We start from the raw sequence: 27,138 nt of genomic DNA on the forward strand, positions 1-27,138 counted from the left end.
AGTAAGTTTCTGAGGCCAAATTTGAACTCACCTAGAAAAGTCTTCCTAATGCCAGCACCCTATCCACTGGACCACCTAATTTGATTTTAGGCACCAACTATTCCAGTCAGATAAATTCTACCAGCAGTCTAACTCTATAGGAAGGTAACTTTCTTAAGGACAATTTAGAATTACTTATCTTGCTTACTTCCATTTATATCCCCAGCACTTAGTGAAGTACCTGTAGCACATAATAAAAACTGAAATACTTTTTTCAAAAATTTATTCTTGGGGTGGAGTCAAGATGGCAGCTGAGGAGCAGCAAAAGCTGATACCTCTCTGCCAAACCTTCCATATCAATCTTTGAAAAACACTTCAAAAAAGACATAAATCCAAAATGAGCAAGAGATAGCCATAGGACTCTTTTGCTGAACATAACTTGAAAGGTAGGCAGAGAGAATTGATTTCCATGGTATAAGGGAGAGACCATAAATAATACAGGACTGTCCAAACTCCCCTCCCCCACCTATTGTACTGAGACCTGTGGTTGGACATTGGCTAAATGTGGGATTCTGGGTGGAGGCTACAATTGCAACAGAGAACCTCAGATCTACTCTGTGAGATCCAAAGTTCTGACAGTGACTGGCAGGGAGGAACTTGGGAGGGGCATTTGGTTGGATACTCTCAGCCTCCAGGCAGCTGGTATGGTAAGGATTTGGTCTCAGGGCAGATTAGTTTGGCAGTTCATCTCAACCTGTCTAATCCAGTATAGCAGCAAAGGAGAGAGAAAAGTGAAGATTCCCTCCAGGGCCAGACAGCTCAAACACCATGGTCTATTAAACCAACAGAAGGGCTAGTTTACTATCAAGGGGAAAAATGAGTTAACAACAGGACAAAAAGTAGATAATGACTGAAATCTTCAATGGGGATAAAGATCAAAGAATAGAACCAACAGAGGACGAAGGGATCCAAGGAACTGCAAACAAAAAGACAAAAAATCTAAGGAATTGGACTCAGACTCTAGAAGACATCAAAGCACAATTCAAAAATCAATTAAGACAGATTGAAGAAAAATGGGAAAAGGAAAACAATAGCTTAAAAAGTAAAATAGATCATCTGGAAACAGAGGTACATGAAATAAAACAAGAAAACAATGTCATAAAAACCAGAATTGACCAACTGGAAAATGAGGCAAAAAAGTCAAAGGATGAAAAGAATGACTGAAAAGAATGGACTAAATGGAAAAGGAGAATCAAAAGGTCATGGAATAAATTAAGTCTTTAAAAATTAGAGACATGACAACTCCCCAAAATATTATAGCCAAGTTCAAGAACTTCTAGTCCAAGGAGAAAATACTACAAGAAGCTAGAAAAAGGCAATTCAGTTATCATGGAGGCCCAGTCAGGATCACACAGGATCTGGCAGCTTTCAACTGAAGAACCAGAAATCTTGGAATATGACTTTCCAGAAGACAAGGGAACTGGGTTTACAACCAAGAATCAACTACCCAGCAAAACTGACTATATTCTTTTAGGGGAAAGTATGGTCATTTAATAAAATAGAAGATTTCAAAGCATTTCTGAAGAAAAGACCAGACACACAGAAAATCTGAGGCCCAAATACAAAATCCAAGAGAAGCATAGAAAGGCAAATAAGAAAAAAAAAATTAAGGGCTTCAATAATGTGTAATGGCTTATATTCCTTTATGGAAAGATGATATTATAAGTCTTAAACATTGTTATCATTATCATAGTAGTTAGAAGTATACATAGAGGGTATGGTAGTAAGCTGTTTAGGATGAAATATCAAAAAAATATAAAATTAATGCTGAAAAAGACAATAATACTAAAATAAATGGGAAAAGTAAAATGGGGTAAAATATATCACATAAAGAAGCATGGCATTGTGGTTGGGGGAGAAGACCAATATATTGGAAGGGAGGAAGAAGTTGGGGACAGGTAATATTTAAATGTTACTCTCATTGGAATTCACTCAGGGAGGGAATAATAGTCAAATTCATTGGGGTATAGAATTGTATCTTATTCTATAGAGAAGTAGAAAAGGAATGGGAAATGGGGTGGTGGGGAGGGTAGTAATACAAGGTTGGGAGGGGTTCAGGAGGGCAAAACAAAGGCCCTGTAGTAAGAGGGGATTAAGAAGGGAGGTGATAATGAGGGGAGTAATATAAGTGAGATGGAAGGGGAAAGATTGACTAAAAGTAAAACCTTAGAGGAGAGGGAAAGAATGAAAAGAAAAAAAGTAAAAATGGAAGGGCATACACAGATGGTAATCTTAACTGTGAATATAAATGGGATGAACTCACCCATAAAATGGAAGCAGATAGCAGAACTGATTAAAAACAGAATAAAAAATGTATTCTCTGTCTTAAAGCAAACAAACAAAAAACAGAATAACTCATATATTACTCAGTCAATGCTTGACAGAAGTGGAGTGAATGAGTGTTCTTAATATATATTTAGCTGGAAGAGTATTTCTAGGCCAACAATATCACAGATAATAGCCAAGTGAATAGGAGATATGACTGTTCTCTGCCACCCTCCTCCCTAGCCTAAAAGGAAATAAATGACTCTGAGCTTCAATTTTTTCATCTAAAGCTAGGGACAATAATTTCTATACCACTTATGTCACTGAATTGTCATGAGTCAAGGGTTTGTAAACTCTAATGTACTATGTCTATATGTAAAATAATTTTTCAGTTAGGATTATGGTTATCTTTTTAACCTTCTTTTTGGTATAGGGAATCCCAAAGACTACTGTATTTCTCTTTGTTTAACAGCTCCATTGGCATGTGCATCATCTCAAGATCATGGCATTTTAAATAATGCAGGTAGTTCTCTCTGTCCAGAATAACAATCTACATTAGATTTACTTGCTTTCTTAGAAGTGGCAGTTACACAAAGCTTTTCTTCTCTAGGCTTCAGTTGTTTATTGAAGTGATGGGGAAAATTATTCTCATCCCCTAGCAACAAATATTTTTAGCAGCTATCAATTTGCTGCCCAGAGGGAACAAAAGAAAATCCTATCCCTATCCCACACCTCCAATATGAGTCAATCTAGAGAAAAGGGTTGGTGGAGCTCAGGGAATATCAGGATGGACACATGGCCTCAATGACCATTTTTTCAAAAACACGCCTTTCCCTTATTTTAAGACAAAACTTTGGATCTGACATTGGTACATCAGTGGGTAGCTAGCAATTGAGAAGTGAAAGAGGATTATGGTAGAGTTGGAATGGTGAAACCAGTTCCAGTGTTGTTTGATGCTTTTGTCCACTCCAAACAGTTAACCTGTAAATATATGTAAATGTTTCTGTAAGGATAATACAAACCCTGATATTTCTGTGAATTACAATAATAAGTGCTCATAGTTATAGAGCACTTCAAGGTTATGGATTTTAAATGCCTGGTTGAATTTATTCAAATACTTTTACCTCCATTTTATGATGGGAAAATCGAAGTACAGAGAGAATTAATTTGCCTCACAGGTAGTAAATGTTAGAATTATATCTCCACTTAGTTCTACTGATTCCAACAACATCATGCCTTCCATTATATCATGTAGAACAATAATATTAAGCAATTAGAAACAGGGGCCATTGAGTCATAGATAAAAGATCTCTAAGGGTTGCATTGGTTTTAAAATGTAATACCATCTGTTTTATTATATTTTTAAAATTTTTGTTAAATATTTCCAAATTACATTTTTTGATTCAGGCCATACCCTGGAATATTATGGATCACATGTGACCATGGGTCTCATGTTTGACTCCTCTGATCTAGACAATAACACCTATAGTATTATGAAATTCATATAGTTCTTTAGGGCTTGCTACATGCCATCTTTGAAAATAGTATCTTAATCTAGTATTTAAAATGCCATAGATGCCAATTTTGCTCAGAGCATGATTGTGGTAATTAGTTGAATGTTATTTGTCTATTCAAAAACAAAAGGCAGAGTAAAACATTGATTAGCCCACTCCTTTCAAGCTCCATTCTAGAAAGTAGTATTCCAGCAACCAGTTTGTGATATATTGAGATCTTTTCCTTTGGGGGAAGTTTCTTAGTGCCCTATATCTTTCTTTTCATGGGAAATTGTTTCAGGATCTTCCTCAGTGAAATATTAGATTCTTTTCCTAAAGTAAAACTGATACCTTAGAATTTCTTTTTCTCTTTAACTGAATTTGTCTTTTTCCTATATTATTTTCCCAGTATAAATTTATAGGATTCATTTGAGGGTGTATTTAGTGATGTTTAACTTGAGCATTGAAATTGTTCCTTACAGTTCTGAGGAAAGTAATTTAAAAAGATCAGATGACTATAGTTATGGGGAACTGAGCAGGGAAGATGGAAATCCAACCCCAATTGATTATGTTACAATTAAAAATATTGGAGACACTGTGTTTTGGGTAAGAATAGCAATTTATCGATTAGGCTAACTTATGACTAATACATCGATGGTCTACAATCCTTTTGAGAATCAAAGACCCAAAAGTTCCTTCGCACAGATCTAAAAATATTTGGGCAGACATTATTTGGTCCTTCCATTGAACATTTTTTAAACCTTTATTTTCTTTCTTAGAATCAGTGCTGAGTGTTGGTTCTAAGACCAAATAGTAGTATGAAGTAGGAAACGGGAGTTAAGTGACTTGATCAAGGTCACTTAGCTAGGAAGTGTCTAAGGATAGATTTGAATCCCCAAAGTCCCCTCTACAGGTCTTGTTCTCAATCAGAGTCACCTAGCTGTACAATGTCTCCCTTTCTTCCCCCCTCCCCACCCCATCCCTAGGACATTTCAACACATCTCTAATTGGTAAATAGGTAATGAGGACGTGGATTTAGAGACCTCCCTCTCTTATTATTTCACCACAGGGAGATGGGCTTTGAAGGTAGATGCCAGCATGCCCCTTCCCCAGGCACCTGGCTGAGTGAACTTATTTCCAAATGGATGAGTATTTTTAATTCTTCCAAATTCTTATTAAAAAAAACACACACACAAAAAAAACAAAAAACAAAAGGAAGCAGCCCAGTTTGATAGCTTAAGGCCTGAGATCAACCTTACCTATTTCAACCCAATTACACATTGAAGTATTACTAATAAATAATATAATTCATTATTAATTTTCCTCAATTAGGTTTTTGGTGCTTTTCTAAAATTAGATAGAGCTTTATGTTTAGGACTTTGCATCTGGATTTAGAAAGGACCTTTGTTGGCATTTAATCCAACATCATTTTGCAGATGAGGAAGAGAAGGAAGAAATGATTTGCCCAAAGTCACACAGATAGGAAGAGAGACAGAATATGAACTCAAGTCATATGGTTACAAATTGAGTGTTCTTTGGATCAATCACATTGCTACTTTTGAGAAAATTAAACTCAATTTACATCAGACAAGCTTCTTTGTTTTGCAGAAAGATAAATAAATTTCTATCTAAACCTCCAGACAGTTCAGTATGAATGAGGGGAAAAAATTATCAACCTTCTTTTAAATGTCCAGGTATTTGATTTGAGTTTATTTTTGCTAATTGACTGCACAGAGCAGGTTGTAACACTTATATTTTCCCTTCAGAAAGATATCCATTGTAGACAATATGGTTATCAGTGCTTTCTATATCTGTTGGCAGACCCATTGTTATGTTCATTCTGCCCTGAAAAGAACAAACAAAACTTAATGTTTTGTTGACAAAATGATGCAGTGTTTCCTCCCCCCCCCTCACAGAATAATCTATGCAAATCTCTATTAAAATTTTTTTGGAGAAAGCATAATCAAAATGATTGTGCCTCTTGAATCAATTAGCTGTCTGAAAGCTTTTTTTTTTTTTCTCATTTTTGTCCTCAGGCTGAGGCACAGATTCTTCTTTGTTCCTTTTATCTAGAGAATAGTGAGCTTACAAAAACTTATTTGTATTGCTCTGGTTTTGCTTTTCTCTTCCACATCTGTACCATATTGTCCTTCCACCACAGCTGTCTGTGCAGTATGTGTTTGCAAGCTACTGTTGCTGTCCCTGAAATCTTTCTCACGAGAGGTGTTTTGATATTTCTCTTCACTTCTCAGCACTGTCCAGAAATAATTAGGCTTGGAACATTGGATTTATTTTGAATTTCTCTCCTTTCTCTGCCCCAGGCAACCAGTATGTCTCCAACTTCAACCTATTCTACCTTACTAAATATCTTAGATCCAATCCCTACTTCTACTCCCACAACCTTGCCTTGGGCTAGGATCCAATTACCTAACACCAAAAATAATCTAGTTTTTAGCTTTCCTGCTTCTGGTCTTTCATCATTCTGGTTCATCTTACATACAAATACATACATATATCAAAAAGCATCTCTTACACAAGTACTGGTAAAAAATTTTAAAGCTTATGAAACACACTATTCCTCTTCTTTGCAATGGCTCTCACTTTCTCTTCCACCATTTTAAATCTCCCAAGCATTTATGGCCTGTTGCTGATCTCGTATCTGTCCAGTGTCCTCACACATGACTATATTTTTCACACCTTTCTATTCCCAACAGAGTCATTATCACAAGTCTTGACAGGACATATGAAGGAAATGTTAGGGGGCATTTAGTTAAATCCCTCATCTTACAAAAGAGGAAACTGAGACTGTGTGAGATTAAGTAACTTGCCCTAAACTAAAAAAGGCTGTAAGTGACAAAGCTGGAATTCTCCTACCTGGAACACCTTTAAACTTCCTCTTCCCTTAACTACATCTTTCCCTCCATTCCAGATTAATTTTAAAAAACCAACTAAGATTTATACGAAAATATTTATAGCCATGTTCTTTGTGGTGACAAAAAAATTAGAAAATACTGGGATGCCCTTTGATTGGGGAATGGCTGAACAAATGGTGGTATCTGTTGGTGATGGAATACTATTGTGCTCAAAGGAATAATGAACTGGAGGAATTTCATGTGAACTGGAATGACCTCCAGGAATTGATACAGAGTGATAGGATCAGAACCAGGAGAACATTGTATACAGAGACAGATAAACTGTGGTATAATTGAATGTAATAGATTCTCTACTAGCAGCAATACAATGATCCAAGACATTTCTGAGGGACTGATGAGAAAGAACACTATCCACATTCAGAGAAAGAACTGTGGGAGTAGAAAAGCAGAAGAAAAACAACTGCTTGACCATATGGGTCAATGGGGATATGATTGGGGATTTAGACTCTAAATCAGTGATTCCCAAAGTGGGTGCTACCGCTCCCTGGTGGGTGCTGCAGTGATCCAGGAGAGCGGTGATGGCCACAGGTGCATTTATCTTTCCTATTAATTGCTATTAAAATTTTAAAAATGTTAATTTCTAGGGAGCTAAGTAATACTTTTTCTGGAAAGGGGATGGTAGGCCAAAAAAGTTTGGGAACCACTGCAGTCTAAATGATCATCCTAATGCAAATATGAATAATATGGAAATAAGTCTTGATCAATGATACATGTAAAACCCAGTGGAATTGCTATTTGGCTATGGGAGAGGGGAAGGAGGAGTGGAGGGAAAGAACATGAATCATGTAGCCATGGGAAAATATTCTAAATTAATTAATTAAATACAAATATCAAATTAAAAAAAATCAACTTCAGGATATTCAGTAAATTCTATTCCACATCCCTTCCTTTATATCAGTGGTTCCCAAACTTTTTTGGCCTGCCCCCTTTTCAGAAAAAATATTACTTAGCGCCCCCTGGAAATTATGAAACTATTTATTAAACTCAGAATAGAATGTAATACAAAAAAAAGTGTGGCCATCACCACTTTCTTGGATCACTGTAGCACCCGCCAGGGGGCAGTAGCGCCCACTTTGGTAATCACTGCTTTACATCTTTCATCATGTCCCCAGACTTCTCTTTCATCTCCTCTCAATTAGTCAACAAGCATTCATTAAGCACTATATTCTAGGCACTGTGCTAAACACTGGAAATTGAAAGGAAGGCAAACACAATTCTTTGACCTCCAGAAGTGCATTTTTATAAGGCAAACTGTATATTGGTCCTTACAGAGTTGTTCAAGTCAACTAAGAGGTTAATTGATATGCCAAGGTTTGCATAGTTAGTAAATATCAAAGGAGATTTGAATCCAGGTCTTCCTAATTATAAGCCTAGTTCTATGCCATACTTAACTCCCTTTTGATTATCTACCATTGTCAAATTACCTTAAAAAATGTGGTTGTGTATATATGTAATACATATATACATATGTATGCATATGAACATAAAGATATTTACACACATCTGCATATATATGTAGAGAGATGATGATAGATGTAGATATCTACAGCATAGATGGAAGGTGCTCTTGGAAGGAAAGGTATTAGTAGCTGGGGAAGGAAGAAGATGGGACAGAGACAGATCTGCAGAAGACAGATTTTGAGTTGAATCTTGAAGGAAGCCAGGGAAACTAAGAGTTGAGGATGAGGAGAGAGTTTTCTAGGAATGGAACACCAACCAGTGCAAAACCAGATGATGATGGGCAATGGAGCATTTTGTACAAGGGATGGCAAATAGTCCATTGGGACTACATTATAAAGTGTGATGAAGGAGTCAGGGTTAGAAGACTGGACAGATAGGAAGATTTTATATTGTGAATGGCTTAAAATGCCCAATAGAGAAGTTTCTATTTGATCTTGAATATAATAATAATAATAAGCCCCTGGAAGCTAAGGAGTAGTGGGAGGATAATCTGGTAAACTCTCACTTTGGGGAGAACCACTTTGGCAGCTGAGTGGAGAATGAATGGAATGGGTTAAAGAATGGAGACAAGGAAATCAATTAGAACATTATTGTAATGGTCCTGGTGAGAGCTATAGTTTATGTGAAATTTCTAACTATTCTTTAAGGCCAGGCTCAAATGTCATCTTTTTTTTTCTTTCTTTTTGCCTAGATGTACCCATCCAGAAATGATCTCTACAGCTATTGAAATGTCAAAACACTTTCTACCTCTTATTACTTTTATATATTGTGTTGCATGATAACTGGATTACCTTTTTAAAGCTCTAGGTTATAAACTGCTTGAGAACTTTCCATCTTCATCTCTCTCTTACTCAGGACAATGCCTGGTTTATGTCTGGCCATAAAACATTTTTTGAATTGAATTGAATTATACACACATCAGTGTGTGGCCTAAATTGTTTCTCTATATGTTTATATGTTTCGGTCATTACTATTTTTATGTTTGTATCAGCATACTCCCCTGGTAGACCATATGCTCCTTGAAAGGAGGCATCTTTTAAATTCTTGGCTTGTTCTTTTAGCACCTAGGCAAATACTAAGCAGTACATAGTAAATGTTGTTGACACTATCAACCCTGTCATCTGAGATGATATTTCTCTCATTTCTAAAGCTGAGAAATGCATCCAATTTTCATCTTACAAAATGAATAAAATCCATCTTTGAATTCATGAATAAACCTACAATGAATATTCATCATCAGCTGATTTCTATTCTGAGTGGCACTTAAATGGAAAAGTATTGTCTAAATTAGCTGGGGCTTAATTATACTAACCGTAGGCATTTCAAAATCAAAACATACACTGACTGAATAGCTCAGGTATAGTATCCCAGCAAGCACCCAGCTGGCAAGTATCTCTAATGAAAGACAAACCCTTTTAGTAGACCCTTTTACCTCTGTGTAGCTGCAGGCAGAGTTGGGTGCAGTTGAAATTCTCTGAAGTTTATAATAAGCTTAATATAATAAGTGGATTTAGAGCCAGCATTTGGGGAAACTTCATTTGAGAAAAGGTTCTCAAGTATGACCAGTCTTTTGTGTGGTTGGAAGAGACTAGAGAAAGACAAAGGTTATATAGTTGAGGAGCCCAGGGGACCATAGAGGACCGGGAGCTCAAAGGTGGCAACAGCTGAGTTAGAAAAGACTTTAGACCAGGCATGGAATTATTGGAGAATTACCTGGAGGCCTATAGAAGAAAGCAGCAAGCCTCTGGTTAGGATAGAGTTAACTTTTAAAGGAAGAAAAATGGTCACAGTGATAGAAGAAAAGGGAAAGTCTGAAAAGAATAGCATGGAGTAAGTAATATGTAAGCTCCTCTTCTTGGCCCTGTATGTCAGAGAGAAGAAACAGTCATCTTGAAGAAAGTGCCAAGAGATATGGCATCTTATGAAAAAGTAGGTTTCCATGAAGATCAAAATGTGGAACAAACATAAGAAGAAACAGGATGAGAAGTTTGTTACCAGTCAAGGAAGTTTCTGGAGAATACAATGTAAAGTGAACACATTAAAAATAGACTACATGGGGTAGCAGTTGGTATAATTCTGCCATCATCAATGGTTCCGACTTCAGATTCTACAGATTCATTGAGAAGGTGGGCCCATGTTAGAGCTGCCAGTATTGAGTTAATAGGTAGTATTTATATAATACATTAAACTTCATGAAGTGCTTTATATTATCACAGACCTATCAAGAGCCCAAAGGCAGAATTTAAATTCACTTCTTGACTCCAAGGCCAAAAATATCTCTACTATGTATTAGCTCCCATGAGGCCTGGGGAATAGCCATACGGTTCATAAAAGAGGGAAATGGCTTGTTTAACAATTAACATTGTACTAGACTTTGGAAGTAAGTCTCATCTTCTTTGAATGTTGGCACTTTTGACAAATCCCTGGTTGTCCTGGGCAAATTCTGACTCTGTTCGTATTCATTATAAAAAATAGCTGTCCTCACTTCAATGCATAAAGTTCTAAGAATTTCTGTGTAATGTGAGATATTCTGAATATAGAAATTAAGTTTTGTCCATTCTCTTCTTCACTGGATAATGAGAGGGCTTTATGGTGTTGGTAAAATATTACATTGTGATTTTATATTTTATTATAAAGAACATATTTTGAATGCCTATGCCAAGGAGAAGACATTTTTGTAGGTGAATAATTATGACCTGGGATTTTATCTGGATTAAGTTTGAAACTTGCCAAAAATTTCATTAAATATATATTGTTCTGGTACCCCTGGCATTCAGTTCCATGCTTTTTCTTCCTTCTATTGAAGGAATGAGGGACAAAGGCTAGAAAGATATGCTTATTATATGCATAATTCCTTTTCTGTATTCTCATTGCTAGGCTTGATAGAATGTAAGTTTCCTGAGAAGAGGAGTAGTATTTTCTTTCTTTCTTTCTTTCTTTCTTTCTTTCTTTCTTTCTTTCTTTCTCTTTCTTTCTTCTTTTTGCAGAGGGTGGGAGTGCTCTGTATTCCAAGAACCTAGTACCAATATACCATAGATGCTGAGTGACTAAATAATTGATTGATAGGATGATTCTTTGTATTCTTTCTGGCTAACTCATTAGGGTAGTTCCTTTATTTTAGTAAGTTCCTACTTGCTGGAACAACAACAACAAAAAAATCCCCCGAAAACAGGTTATGTAAGCAAGTGATAATCTCATTGAGAAATTTTTTGTGACCATTTTTGTTGATCAAGTTAAATTACTGAAAACATGAACTTATAAAGTTTGTTTAACTCAAAGAACATGAAAAGCAAGATGATCTTGAAGGTGAGGGCCATCCATTCAAGCAGAAAGTTTAATGGCAGTCAGTACTGTCAATATCAATGTGTGTGCTAGTGTCAGAGGATTTGTAGATCTCTGTGAAATTAAGTTCAGTCGATTTGCTCCCCAAAACAACAAATTTTGTGTAAGAGGGGTTTCCTGCATCCCCTAATCCCAATTAGCTTAAATAACTATATGCTATCTACCCTGATTCCTTTATCAAAGGAAATTGTCTTTGTGTGTGTGTGAATTACAGAATCAGATAATCAAAGGTAAATTAGGTATGAAAAATTCTTAGAATTGCTAGAATTCTTAGAATAATATCTCTGTTGAATCAGCCAAATAATCAAGAGTGTAAACAGGATGCAAAAGCAGCAAGATATTGAGACTGGATGAAACACTTGGATATACTTTTGAGTTTATGTATTTTGAGGATTCAGTTTGAAGAACCAGGTCTTTGAGTCTATAACTGAAGGGGCAGCAAGTTGGGGTGGAGTTTAAGCAAGTGTTACCAAAAAGGCTGCTCCAGTAACCAAAAATGAATCCAACAAGATCCTAAGAAAGTTTGAACTAGACACATTGAAAGAAGACAAATAAAGGAGAAGTGCCCTCTTAAGGGGGGAAAGATGTGCTTTTACTTATCTTCCTCTCATTCTCTTCTTAACTCTAAACTGGCTTCTAGTCTCATCATTTAAATGCATCTACTTCCAAAAAGGCTACCAGTGATCTCTTATGGACAAATCCAATTAGTACTCATCTTTCTTGACTTCTCTATAGCCTCTAACACTTTTAATTATTTCTCCTTAACACTTTCTTCTTTCTTAAGTTTTTTTTCCTTCTGAATTCACATATCCCAGTTCTTCTCCTATCTGTCTGACAATTGTTCTTCTTTTCTTTTTTTTAACCCCTTACCTTCTGTCCAAGGTAACAACTCTAAGACCAAGGCAAACAGGGTTAAGTGACTTGCCTAGGGTCACACAACTAGGAAAAATTTGAGGCTATATTTGAACCCAAGTTCTCCCAACACCAGGTCTGGTAATTTATCTACTGTGCCACCAAATTACCCTCTGAGCATTATTTTCAATTCTCATTTGCTTGATCTTCATCCAGGTCCCGTTAGCTAATGTTGAGCATTCCACAGGAGTCAATACTAGGCCCTCTTCACTTTTCCTTTGATATTGTTTTCCTTGGTGATCTAATCAACTCTCTGTAATCAATTTTACATATGCAGATGATGCTGGCATCAGTTTATGCAATATCACACCTTCAATTCCTTATTCACCACCTAGAACTCCATGTCCTATAGACAACTTCCAATCAAAAAGAGCAAAATTGAACTCATTATCTTTCCCCTAAAATTCTCCCTTTTTTTCCATAAATTTTCTGTTAATTTTGAGGATACTTCCATCCTTCTACTCACCCAAGCTTGCAGGCTACTCTCATTCTACCCCTATATTTAATCTTTTGCTAAGTCCTAGTGACTTTACTTATAACATCCCTCATAGATTTCCCCTTCTCTTTTCTGACACTGCCACCACCCTGGTTCTGGCTCCTTATCACTTCAGGTGTGGACTATTACAATAACTTGCTGATTAGTCTCTTCCCTTTCAAGTCCCTCCCTATTCTACTCCATTCTCTATGGATCTGTTAAACTGATTGAAAATATGTCTGATCATGCCATTTTCCTTCCCAATTCAATTAATTCTAGAGGCTTCCCATCAATACTTCCAGGCCAAAAAAATACTTCTAGGATCAAATATAAAGTTTCTGTTTGGCTTTAAAATCATTCATAACCTGGACCTTCCTAACTTTCCAGTTTCTTTATGCCATCCTCTTGTCCTATACTCTGTAAGCCATTGATAGTGACTTCTATCTTCAGACTGAGCATTTTCTTTCTTTCTTTTTTTTAAACCCTTACCTTCTGTCTTAGAATTGATGGAAACTAGGGATTCCATATGATTTATATGTGGCAAAAGTGCATCCTATGCACAGGGGATAACCTGTGAAAGGCATGGAGATGGGAGATCAGATATCAAGTGTGAGGAACATGTGAAGTAATATAAAAGGCTCAGATTTCCTGAATAAAAGGGGGCTAGAGAAATAAGAACTGTAGCGCTCCCTCTGGGTTAGCTCTTTCAGATCACTATGGACCAGCTGGAGAGGTCTTCTGAAGACATTTGACTACTCTTTTCCTCAGGAATCAAGGGGTAACCCTGAAGGTTCAGGATTCTTTCTCTAGAACTTCTGTTCTCTACATCCCATCTAATACATTAGCCTATCCCATTGACTGTCAGTCAGAAATAAAATTACTTCTCAGAAAAGAGTATTCAATGAGATTATATCATAAAATTTAAAAAATCAGCTGATGATTTTGATAGCTAGCTTTTATATATCACTTGAAGTTTTCCTAAGTGCTTTCTGCATATTGTCTCATTCATCTTCATAGCAATCCTGCCAGGTTGGTATTATTATCCCCATTTTTCACATGGGGAAAGTAAGCCTGATGAAGATTAATTAACTTACTCAGGGTCATATAGCTAATAAATGTCTGAGGCAGAATTTGAATTCAAATCTTTCTGATTCTGGGTCCCATGCTCTGTCCTCCATGTAGCATAGCCCCTTGCTCAGTCAGGTATGAGCATTGAAGAAAGTGGAAATTCACCTTAGCCCTGGCATATTTAAACCCACACTAGGATATCAGTAGTTGTGAGGACTTTTGAGAAGAGATACCCAGAGTCATTCTAGGGTTTTAGATTCATTATAGGTCTGGTATGATCCCATACTCATTTAGATACCAAAACCACTGGGATCTCTTTAGGAGTGGATCTGTAAAACTGAAATGGCTTTATAAGGCAATTCTTTGCCTAAAGACACTGCAAATTCCCTGGAAGTTTCTTCATTCCAGAATTTCCCAGGAGATAGATATCCCAGAGCATATTCAAACTTCCCAGGGCAGGAACCCAACATAGTATGAATCAAGACACTAGGGTTTTTGTTGTTTAATCATGTCCAACTCTTTATGACCCTGTGGGCTATATTGTGTATGGAGTTTTCTTGACAAATCCTTTTTTAGTGAAATAAGGCAAATAGAAGTTAAATGACTAGTGACACAGCTAGTAAGTGTCTGAAACTGAATTGGAAACTAGGTCTTCCTGACTCCAAACCCAGGGTTCTATACACTGAGCTACCTTGCTGGCTCAACCAAGGGGTTAGACCTAGTCATTATCCCAAAAAAGATCTACTTTTGTTGTCTTAAGAGATCTTGTCCCATTATAGGATTTGAACCTACCTAAGGCATCTTAATCTTCACTTTGCAACCAAACAAATTCAGTTTTTCAAGCAGAATTTGTTGGATAGGGCTATGTATGGGGCAGAATTCTGAATACTCTGCCTCAGCAGACCTCAACTTTCTTCACATTGTGACTTTTCATTGGTATGTGCCAGGAAAAATATGAATGTATTTAAAATTTCCTTTAAATATGCAGAACAAACATAAAAATTGAAAATAGTATGTTTTATTTATTTCTGAACTATTCTCTGCTACAAGTCAAAACATGCTAGAGTTGTTGAACTGGCCTTTGGTCCTGAGCTGGAGTCTCCCATGAGGAACTGGATAATTGTTCTGAGAGGTCTAATAATAGCACTGTGTATTTCCAGACTTAGAGTCTGATCCTCAAAACTGTTGTATTCATGGCACTTCCACCCAAGTTCCCATGTGTTTACTATGAGATGAAAAACAGAATGTTAATTAGCAAAGAGAAAATTCTTTGAAAGCTATTTTCCCCTAAGAATAATTGGTAAAAATGTAAATGTTAGAGGAGGGGCAAAAAAGGAAGGCGTTATGTGGTTTTGAAGTTGATTGAAAATGAATTGATTTTCTTTTTCTCATTTCTATAGCAGAGTGTGGATTACAAAATGCTATCTTCCAGTTCTGAAAATTCAACACATCTAGAGTATTCTATTGTTTAATCTATTTCTTGAAAGGACCTGTGAGTTCCTAACTGTGAAGCTGATGAAGTCTGATGTGACATGGTATTACTTCATACCTTTGTTGTTATGAGCAACATTTCAACACTCTAAGTCTCTCTTTCCTACATTTGAGAGTACCACGGTACTGTGGAAAATTTCTGGCTTTGGAACCAAAGAACCTCAGGTCAAATCTCTCCTCTGATTGAGAGAAATCACCCCCGCTTTACTACCTAAGTGATTCTGGAAAAAAAATCACTCAACCTCCTTGGGCTTCAGTTTTCTTGCCTCTAAAATGAGGGGTTACATTAATTTGACTCTGAGGTCTCCTCTACTTCTAGATCTAGAATGTTTGGGTCTAGGATGATATTTAGATCTAGATGTTCCTCATCTGTAAAATAAGAGGGCTAGATGAAATATCTCCAAGGTCTCTTCCAGTGATAGCCCCTCTGTCATTGTTCTTTGTAAAAATGAATGACATAATTTTTTTCCTTCCTCATGGAATTCAGAGATTTGTTTCTATAATTGGAAAACTCATGGACAATAGATATAGATGTTGTATACAATATACAACATCTATATCTATCTTCCATGAGTTTATATATATATATATATATATATATATATATATATATATATATATATATATATATATATATATAATGGATAATTAAGTTGTAGCATGTGCAGCAGCCACATTCCAGTAAAACTGTCTTGGACAACTGACTAAACTAGGGGAATGTCTACCCCAAACATGTGAAGATTTCACCTGCTGNTTATATATATATATATATGTATATATATATATATATACATATATATATATATATAATGGATAATTAAGTTGTAGCATGTGCAGCAGCCACATTCCAGTAAAACTGTCTTGGACAACTGACTAAACTAGGGGAATGTCTACCCCAAACATGTGAAGATTTCACCTGCTGGGTTGGGTGTAGGAGAGCAATTTTTTCTGATGATCATGAAAGTAGCTGAAGCAGGTTCTGTGTAGTGCTTAGAGCTTGTTCAGCTATTGATGGCCCCAAAGTTATCCACGACATCCTTGGTTTGCCAGAACTCCTGACTTTTGTCTTGCCAGTGGTCTTGGATAACTCTGGAAAAGAGGGTGAGGCTCATGACATCATGCAATTCTGCCTCACTAATTCATGCACAAGTCAAGATATTATCCTATGATGTCACCCTGGTCCTCTTCAAAATGAAGGACAAACAACAACAATGGATGACTCATGGTGAGAGTAGAATTATTTGTTTTGATTATGGCTGTGGATTGCATGCCAATTTTATATCATGATGCCATTGTTACCAGCCACCAAAAATGATAGCCTGGGTGATTTAAGCTTCTGCCTTGATCTTGACTCTGCAGGAATCATTCTCTTCTGTAACTGAATGAACACTGATTAAACCCTACTATGTGCCACCTCCCCTGAAGACATACTTTGATTTTATTTTGAGGTATGTAGGTGACCCTAAGCTCAGAGAGTTTAGATTAATGAAATGAAGCATCTACCAGATCTTATCAATCTCAGAGTCTTCCCGTATAGATCTAGTGATGGATAGTATGTCTTGTTTAAAGGCTCACCTAATTAAGTTTTAAAGGTCAGCTTATGTGATCAAGATATATTTTTCATTTTAATTATTTTGTAACAGCAACCCTGGAAGAACATTAACCCAAACATAGAGAAGTTAAAGTCTATATTACTGGTAGGCAGAAGGTAAAATGCAATTATTAAGTGTTTACTCTGTGCCAGACACTGTGCTAAATGCTGGGGATGTAAGTGTAAGCAAAAAGGAAGAGAGTCCTTGTACTCAAAGAGCTTACATTTAAATGGGGAAGACAATACAGAAAAGGGGGTTCAAAGTGTAGAGATGAGAGGCCTGGGGATATAAAGACAAAATCTGAAGAGTTAAAAATACATCCAGAAAGGAAATAAAAATGTGATTGGTGTGGACCCATCACCAAAATTTAGGACTTGGAAGGAACTTACCAATCGTAGAAGGAATTCAATATGGTAAAAGAGTATGACAGTACAGCAAGGAAATTTCAGATTCTTAAAATGTTGGAATATCATGGGCAAAGCATTTTAGTAGACAACAAGTTACACATGAAGATAATTAAGACTTGGTCTTGGCCACATGGAGCTTACAGTCAAGGAGGAGGAGTATCTTCTATTCCTATCAAGTATTCAGAACTAAGGAAGAAAGCATCTTACTGAAGTCATTTTAATTTTCATATATGACAAATTGCTATGTTTAAGGAAACTTTTCTAAGTTATACCTGTCTGCATTCACAGCTGACTTGTCAATAACTGAAATAAGTGTTTTGATATTTATTTAGTTGGGGACTGTTGCTAAATATTAGCACAAAGAATATTGAACTTATTAAGATACACATTCCCTCTAATCAATAATAATCTTCAAATGTTCACAAATTCCCCTTTAACTTGTAACCAAAAGCTCCAAAAAGACTAAGTATGCAGTAATATTCTATCCACTTCCTGATTTTGAGTAATGCTTGGATTCTACTTATCTAATGTCCATTATCTAATAGCAGAGCAGAAAGTTAAAATTTAGGATGCAGTTTTACTCTATAATCATCTACAAGTCACCAAATTTACTTTTTTAAAATATTTTTTAGATAAATTTTTCCATGGTTCCATGATTCATGTTCTTACTCTCCCCTTCCCCTTCATAACTCCCCAGCCTCATAACCAATGCACATTTCCACTGGTTTCTTCATGTGTCATCAATCAAGCACTATTTCCATATTATTAACCATTGTAGTAGGGTGGTTGTTTAGAATCTACATCCCAAATCATGTCCACATCAACCCATGTGTTCAAGCAGCTGTTTTTCTTCTGTGTTTCCAGTCCTAGAGTTCTTCCTCTGAATGTGGGCAGTGTTCTTTTCCATAAATCCCTCAGAATTGTCCTGGATCATTGCATTGCTGCTAGTACAGAAGTCCATTACATTTGATTTTACAACAGTGTATCAATCTCTGTGTACAATGTTCTCCTGGTTCTGCTCCTTTCACTCTGTATCAATTCCTGGAGGTCTTTCCGATTCACATGGAATTCCTCCAGTTTATTATTCCTTTGAGCACAATAGTATTCCATCACCAACAGATGGCACAATTTGTTCGGCTATTCCCCAATTTAAGGTCATACCCTCATTTTCCAGTTTTTTGCCACCACAGAGAGTGTGGCTATAAATATTTTTATACATGTCTTTTTTCCTATGATCTCTTTGGGGGTACAGACCCAGTAATGCTATCGCTAGATCTTTTAGTGCTTTTTGGGTATAGTTCCAAATTACCATCCAGAATTGTTGGATCAGTTCACAACTCCAGCAGCAATGCATTATTTGTATTCCTATATGGAGAAATGTTATGTGTACTTTTCAAAAACTCTATTCACTATTATAGTAATTAGAAGAAGTATTCATAGGGAGATGTTGGAACACTAAATGGTCTAAGATGAGATGGGAAAAGGAAAAAAAGAGGGGGGTGAATAGTAGATGGCACCCCGAGAAACTTGAATGAATAAGAAAAATTGGATATTCTATACCACACAAAGGGAACATGGGAAAGGGAGGGGATGAATGCTATTATAAGAAGGAGAGGAAGAGAGCATTAAGAGGTAAAATTTAAACCTTACTCTAAGCAGAATTAACACTGAGAGGGAAGAGTAGCTATAACCATTGGGATATAGAATTCTACCTAACCCTACTGAGAAAGTCAGAAGGGATTAACCAAGGGGAACAGGGGAGTTGGGAGGTCAAAAAAGGGAGGGGAGCAAAGGGGGGAGGGAATTCATAAGGCCTTAAAAATAAAAAGAGGGGAATAATAAGGGAGGGGGGTGGAAAGGGAAGTAAATCAAGGGAGGGGACAAGGGGGACTGGTCTAAAACAAACCACTTGTTTAAAAGGAAATAGCATAAGAAGAAGGGGTAGAACTAGGAGAGGATACCAAATTGTTAGGGAATGCACAACTGATAATTATAACTCTGAAGGTGAATGGGATGAACTCACTCATAAAATGGAAGCAAATAGAGTGGATTAGAAACCAACATCCTACCATATGTTGTCTACAAGAAACACATCTGAGGTGAGTGGACATACACAGGTTTAAGGTGAAGGGCTGGAGCAAAATCTTTTGGGCTTCAAATGAGAAAAAGAAGGCAGGATTGGCGATCATGATTTTTGACAAAGCCAAAATAAAAATAGATCTGATTAAAAGAGATAAGTAAGGTAATTACATCCTGTTAAAAGGCAGTATAGACAATGAGGAAATAACAGTACTCAACATGTATGCACCAAATGGTATAGCATCCAAATTTGCTTGATGTTCTTTATCTTTCATTCTTCCAAATGAACTTTATTATAGTTTTTTCTAATTAAATAAAAAAGGTTCTTGGTAGTTTGATGGGTATGGCACTAAATGAGTAAATTAATTTGGATAGAATGATCATTTTTATTATGTTAGCTGTCCTACCCATGAATAATCAATGTTTTTCCAATTGTTTAGATCTAGTTTTAATTGTTTGGAAAGTGTTTTGTTGTTGTGTTCATTTAATTCTTGTTTTTGTTTTGGTAAATCAATTCCTAAGTATTTTATATTGTCTAGGGTAGTGATAGGTAAACTTTTTAAAGAGGGGGTCAAAGGAAAGGTAGTACTCATCTGTCAGTCTGTTTCTAAGGCAACTACTTCAAAGTTTCATTGTATTGTATCCTACTCATTGTATTTGTCAGATTAGGAATAATGTCATGAGAACTTTTCAGGGTGCTGCATCTGGCCTGCAGGCCGCAGTTTGCCCATCACTTGTCTATGGTGATTTTAAATGATATTTCTTTCTAACTCTTGCTGCTGCACTGTGTTGGAAATATATAAAAATGCTGATTTACGTGCATTTATTTTGTATCCTGCAACTTTGCAAAAGTGTTGATTATTTCCTCTAGCTTTTTAGTTGATTCTCTATGATTTTTTAAAGTAGACCATCATATCATCTACAAGAATGATGGCTTAGTATCCTCATTGCCTATTTTAATACCTTCAATTTCTTTTTCTTCTCTAATTGCTACTGCTAGTATTTCTAGTATAATGTTAAATAATAGAGGTGATAATGGACATCCTTGTTTCACTTCTGATTTTATTGGGAAGGCTTCTAATTTATCCCCATTGCATATGATGCTTGTTGATAATTATAGATATATAGTGTTAATTATTTTTAGGAAAGGTCCTTCTATTCCTATACTTTCTGGTGTTTTCAATAGGAATGGATGTTGTATTTTTGTCAAAGGCTTTTTCAGCATCTATTGAGATAATCATCATTTTTTGTTTGTTAGCTTGTTGATATGGTCAATTATGTGGATGGTTTTCCTAATGTTGAACCATCCTTGCATTCCTGGTATAAATTCCACCTGGTCATAATGGATAATTCTCATGATCACTAGCTGGAATCTTTTTGTTAGTATTCTATTTAAGATTTTTGCATCTATGTTCATTAGAGAGATTGGTCTGTAGTTTTCTTTCTCTGTTTTGTGTCTGCCTGGCTTTGGAATCAGTACCGTATTAGTGTCATAGAAGGAATTTTGTAGAACTCCTTCTTTGCTTATTATGTCAAATAATTTGTGTAGTATTAGGTTTATTTGTTCTTTGAATGTTTGATAGAATTCACTTATGAATCCCTTAGGCCCTGGTGATTTTTTTTTTAACCCTTGTACTTTGGTGTATTGTCTCATAGGTGGAAGATTGGTAAGGGTGGGCAATGGGGGTCAAGTGACTTGCCCAGGGTCACACAGCTGGGAAGTGGCTGAGGCCGGGTTTGAACCTAGGACCTCCTGTCTCTAGGCCTGACTCTCACTCCACTGAGCTACCCAGCTGCCCCCCCCCTGGTGATTTTTTATTAGGGAGTTCTTTGATGGTTTGTTCAATTTATTTTTTCTGATATTGGATTATTTAAGTATTTTATTTCTTCTACTGTTAATCTAGACAATTTATATTTTTGTAGATATTCATCCATATCACCTAGATTGCTATATTTATTGCCATATAATTGGGCAAAATAGTTTTTAATGATTGCCTTAATTTCCTCTTAATTAGAGGTGAGGTCTCCCTTTTCATCTTTGATAACTCTTAATTTGGTTTTCTTCTTTTCTTTTTTTATTAGATTTACCAGTACTTTGTTTATTTTATCTGTTTTTTCAAAGTACCAGCTTCTAGTCTTATTTATTAATTCAATAGTTTTTTACTTTTGATTTTATTAATTTCTCCTTTGATTTTTAGTATTTCTTATTTAGTTTTCATCTGGGTTTTTTAAATTAGTTTGCTTTCTAGTTTTTTAAGTTGCATGCCCAATTCATTAACCTCTTCCCTCCCTAGTTTGTTAATATATGCACTCAATGATATAAAATTTCCACTTAGTACTGCTTTGGCTGCATCCTATAGGTTTTGGTAATAAATGTACTTTTGCATTTCATTTTGAAAATGGGAAATCAACAATATCAGGTCCCTCTTTATAATGTCAGAATAACATTCCCTATTTGCAACTCACTTTAAATTTCTGGGATATAGAAATATCTTTATGCATTTCTGTGCCATGATTTCATTGTTCTTCGTAACTCTAACATGCCACAAAATTAAGATATTAGTGTTATTGTTAACATAGTGCTATTATATTTATATATACATGTAGATATATATATATATATATATAAAGAGAGAGAAAGAGGGAAAGAGAGACAGAGAGAGAAACAGAGAGAGACAGAGACAGAGACACACAGAGAGAGAACTAGATGGTTCCGATTTGGTCTGAGACACTTCACTAGCTGTGTAAACCTGAGCAAGTCACCTAACTTCTCTGCCTTCATCCACTAGAGGAGGAAATGGCAAGACACTTAGGTATTTTTGCCAAGAAAACCCCATGAACAGAGAGGTCTAGGAGGTCATGAGAAGTCAGATATTACTGAACAGCTGAATAACAACGACATACACATAAATACACACACATATATATATATACACATACATATATGTACATATGTATGTACATATATATACACATACATAATGCCAAATTTTAGTGTTAAAGGAATTATAATGCAATAAGATCAACTTGTCAAAATTAAACTTAAATCCATGTTATCTCATAGATAAATATTTCCTTCAATGATATATTCTGTAGATCTTCTGAAAGAATTGCTTCCCCAGTCATTGTGTGTCACTCTACCTATGTCCTTCATTAAGTTTGGAAGATTTGGCACCCAACAAGCTAGGAGCCTTCCTCGTTTTTTTTTTTCCTGGAATTATGAGTACTGGTGGAATACATTAACAATGTACTAGTTACCTCTCTGATTAGGCTTATGTGCACAGTCTATCTTAAGACTATATTGAAGATAATTTTCTCTTTTATTTATAAGACATCCCAGATGTTGCAATGCCTTGGGGTTATCATTGTAAATATGGTTTCATTTTTCAAGGCTCATATTTATTCATTCTTTTGGGACTATGTTCTCTATCCTAAGTATAAGTACATAGAGCATATGCATATAGTACAGCATTTGATATAAATAGTTATTTTGGTCATTATAGCTTCCCATATTTACAGTAAACCCCATTCTTTTCAACAGCTCTACTTATTCTAAAGTTTAGGTTTCCACAAGATTTATTCTATGCCATGTATTTAAGTGAGTGATTGAAAAGGGGATTTCTTTATCTTGTCAACAAATATTTTATCTTTAACCTATTTCCTCAATGAACAAAATCAAGAAAGAGGGGTTGAGAAGATGAAATGCTACTCCTGTCATATATTTGTCAACCATATATCTCCACCTTGGGCAACAGACTTTGTCTATCAGCTTGTTTTCTCACAAAAGAGAGAAATTATAATCATATAAGAGATGTGGAATGATCTTAATTAATCTAGAATTCTCACTGATAAGAATTCTAACACAATAAATTTACTGTATTTACCAGAGAAATTAAATACTAAACAATGGGGTAGCTATGTGGTTCATTGGATAAAGAATCAGGCCCAGAGATGGGAGGTCCTGGTTTCAAACCTGACCTCAGACACTTCTTCTCAGATGCTTCTTAGCTGTGTCACCCTGGGCAAGTCACTTGATTTAAATTGCCTAGTCCTTAACACCTATACTTAGTATCTATTCTAAGACAGATTTTAAAGAGTTTTAAAAAATTCTAAGCAGTAAGGCAAATTACTAGGCTCACAAAATGATGTACATAACATAAAAAGTGGTAACTGTTAGATTTCAGGAAAAAAATAAAACATTCAAATTAGATATCTGTTAAGTAGATTATTATTTGATTTTTTTTTCTTTTCAACAGGTTATTTTGCTTGTTGTAGACACAATCTACTCTGGCTATTAAAAAAGAAAATCAGAATTTAAGAGCTAAAATAGTCCTTATTTTAAATGTAATGAAACTGAATCTGTAGTTAAATATCTATGACAGTGTCAATTTCTTAAAATATGGCTTGCAAACTCTTGCTTTTTCACATTCTCTGGAAGGTCATTGAATTATAATATTTTTTCTCTAGTTATGTCAGTCAAATCTCTATGTTTTCTAATATGCTTAAGCCTGTAAGTCTAACTGCTATGCATTATGTATATTCACGTTCCCACTGTCATATCTGTTATATTTGGGGGTTTTTATTTTGCTTTTATGGATTTAGAAAATATTCTGTTTGTACTTGTCATCTTGATAATTTTTCAATAATTTTTTTCAATAATTTCTTTAATTATTTTAACATATTTAATCTTCATTGTCATTATTCAAATTCACCCTCATTTTTACATTTTGATTTTCCCAGCAAGGCTTATGCATTTTGTCTAATTTCTTGGTATTGTTTATAACATTGCTTAATTTTTCTGAGTACTGTTTGTTCCCTCTGAAAATATCTCTTGGAATATTTTACATGATTTATTTTTCTACCTCTGTTACTTCTGGTATTTATTTGATCTGGATTTTGTTCTGTAATATATTATTATCATATTATCTTTCTTGTTGCTTTGCTCAATTTTTATGCTTTGATAATTTTTTCCTGTATTTATATTACTTCTTTTAATCTACTTGTGTGTGTGTTTATGTGTATAGCAAGGAATGAGAAGCCTGACTCCCTTATACATTTTCTTATTCCATTTTCTTGGATCAGGCTCAAATAACCAGAACATAAGACCTATAAATGGTCAGGGAACCATTACAAAAGTTTTTGTTTTGTTTTGTCTTTTTAAAACAGAATTTAAATGGATTAGATTATTGCATTTTAGTGCATAATAATCTGTTCAAATAATTGGGTTTTTCCATTGGTCTGTATTACCACCTCTGTGAAGAGGTTTGTAGTAAGAATTCCTAATGTGAATAACTGTTAGACCTTATGACTTCCCTACAAAATATAGGAGTTTATGTTTTTAAGAAGATATGGAACTAGAAAATAATGAGTAATGATTCCATGTCATTTTGAAAGAATGTCTCCAGTGAAATACCATAATATTCTGCCCTTAGTCTTATGCTATTCAACACTTTTCTCAATGACTAAAACAAGGGGTTATTAACCTGAAGTCCCTGAAAGGAACTAGCTCCACAAAAATACTTTTGATTATATAAATGAGAATACAAAAGGTCTTTAACAGACTAGAGCAGATTGCCAAATCCAAGAACACAAAATCTCCTTAATATCTTTTGGGTTCAAAAATTAAACTGCCTAGACATATAGTGAGAAAAACTTAGGGTTTTAGTAAGTTGCAAGTTTAAAATAATCCAACAATGGCAGTGAGAAAAATCTAATTTGATCTGTGAACATTAATAGAAACACAGTATCCAAATTCAGAAGTCGAGCATCCCATTATACTTTACCCTAATAAGATCATATAAGTAGTATGATAGTCAGTGAGATTTGAGTTTACATTTTAGGAAGGACTTTATTTAGTAGGTGAGAACATATCCTAAGAAGAGTAAATAGGATGATTAAAAGACTAGAAATGTGGACACAAGTACATATTTAGATTTATAGCTATAATGAACTTTAATGATTTTCAGATTCAAGACCCCCAGTTTACACAGAAAGAAACTGTATCCCAGAGAGGAAAACTGACTCACCCAAAGTGTCAGAATTGTTCTTTAGCTCTTCTGATCCTTATCTAGTGTTGTTTCCACTGAAACTACCATAAAGAAACTAGAGACATCTAGCTTATGGAAGAGAAGACTTATTGGGGAAACCACATTCAAAGCCTTGAAGGGTGGTTATGTGGAAAAGGGATTGATTCACCTTGTTTTTCTTGGTCACAGAGAACACACCTACAACCACTGAGAAGATAAAGGGATAACAGATTAGCATATTACTAGAAGTGATGATTCCACGTATGTGAGGACTGTCTCCATCTGTGCAGATAATAACCTGGTCATAGCTTCTTGTTCTGTGAAATTCTTGAACTTGTTTGCCTAGACATGCTCCCTAAAAATTATAAACTCCCCATGCTAGGTGTCTCCTTTGAAAACTTTTAACATTTACTGAATGCTAATGCCACATTTAGGCTTAATCTCTCATACCTCACTCTCAGAACTTGACTACTACATCTGTTTTTGGTTATCCATGTCATAGATGATACTTCTTATGCTATTTCTAGCATGTATGTCATCACTGGTAATGTGTTCAACCAAACAGGAAATATTTATTGTGTCCATGAATCACTCGTTTACAAAAACTAAAACAAAATTATCCATACCTTTAAGCAACTTACATTCTATGCAGTAAATGACATCTCTCTACATCTGTAAATATAAAATATATAAAAGGTAAATATATGGTAATTTATTTTTAATGGTGTGGGGCATTAGAACCAGGAAGGATCAAAAAAGGCTTCTTGTAGATATAAGAGAATAGGACTTTAAGTGGCTTTCTAATCAAGTCCATTCCCCATCATCCACTTAACTATCAAATTGATCTTCCTAAAGCATAGATCTGACCACATTATCTCCTTATTCAGTAAACTCTACTGGCTCCATCTTACCTCTAGAATAAAATATAAAATCTTCTGTCCTTCAAAGCCCTCCATAAACACCCCTTCCTACATTTCTAGTCTTATATTTTATTAACCTCCATATACTATACAATTTAATGACACTGGCCCCTTTGCTATTCCTCTCACAAGATTCTTCATCTCCAGACTCCATGTCTTTTCACTGGCTATCTCCCATGCCTGGAATGCCCTCCCTTTTTGGCTTTGACTTTTGGCTTCTTTTAGTGCTTTATTCAAATATTTTCTTCAAGTGGCTTTTCTCAATCCCCCTCCATGTCAGTACCTTCCCTTCGAGATTGCCTCTAATTTGCTTTGTCTATCTTGTAAGGACATAGTTGTTTTGCATGTTGTCTCCTCCCATTCTACTGTTAGCTCCTTGAAAGAGAGGACTCTCTTTTTCCTTGTATCTTCAGCACTTAACACAGTGCCTAGCATGTCGTAGGCACTTAAATTCTTGCCGTCTGAATAAAACATTGGAGCTGAACTTTGTAGGAATCTAGAGATCTGAGAGTCAAAAGCAAGGATAGAATACATTCTAAGTAGATGGTAAGGTTTACTTGGACATAAGAATTGGAATAGTTTGTTTGAAGATTATCAAGTATAGCCTACTTATACCCATCCTGAGACTTTTTATC

This window comes from Gracilinanus agilis, chromosome 4, assembly GCF_016433145.1.
Source record: "Gracilinanus agilis isolate LMUSP501 chromosome 4, AgileGrace, whole genome shotgun sequence".
Classification (NCBI taxonomy): Eukaryota; Metazoa; Chordata; class Mammalia; order Didelphimorphia; family Didelphidae; genus Gracilinanus; species Gracilinanus agilis.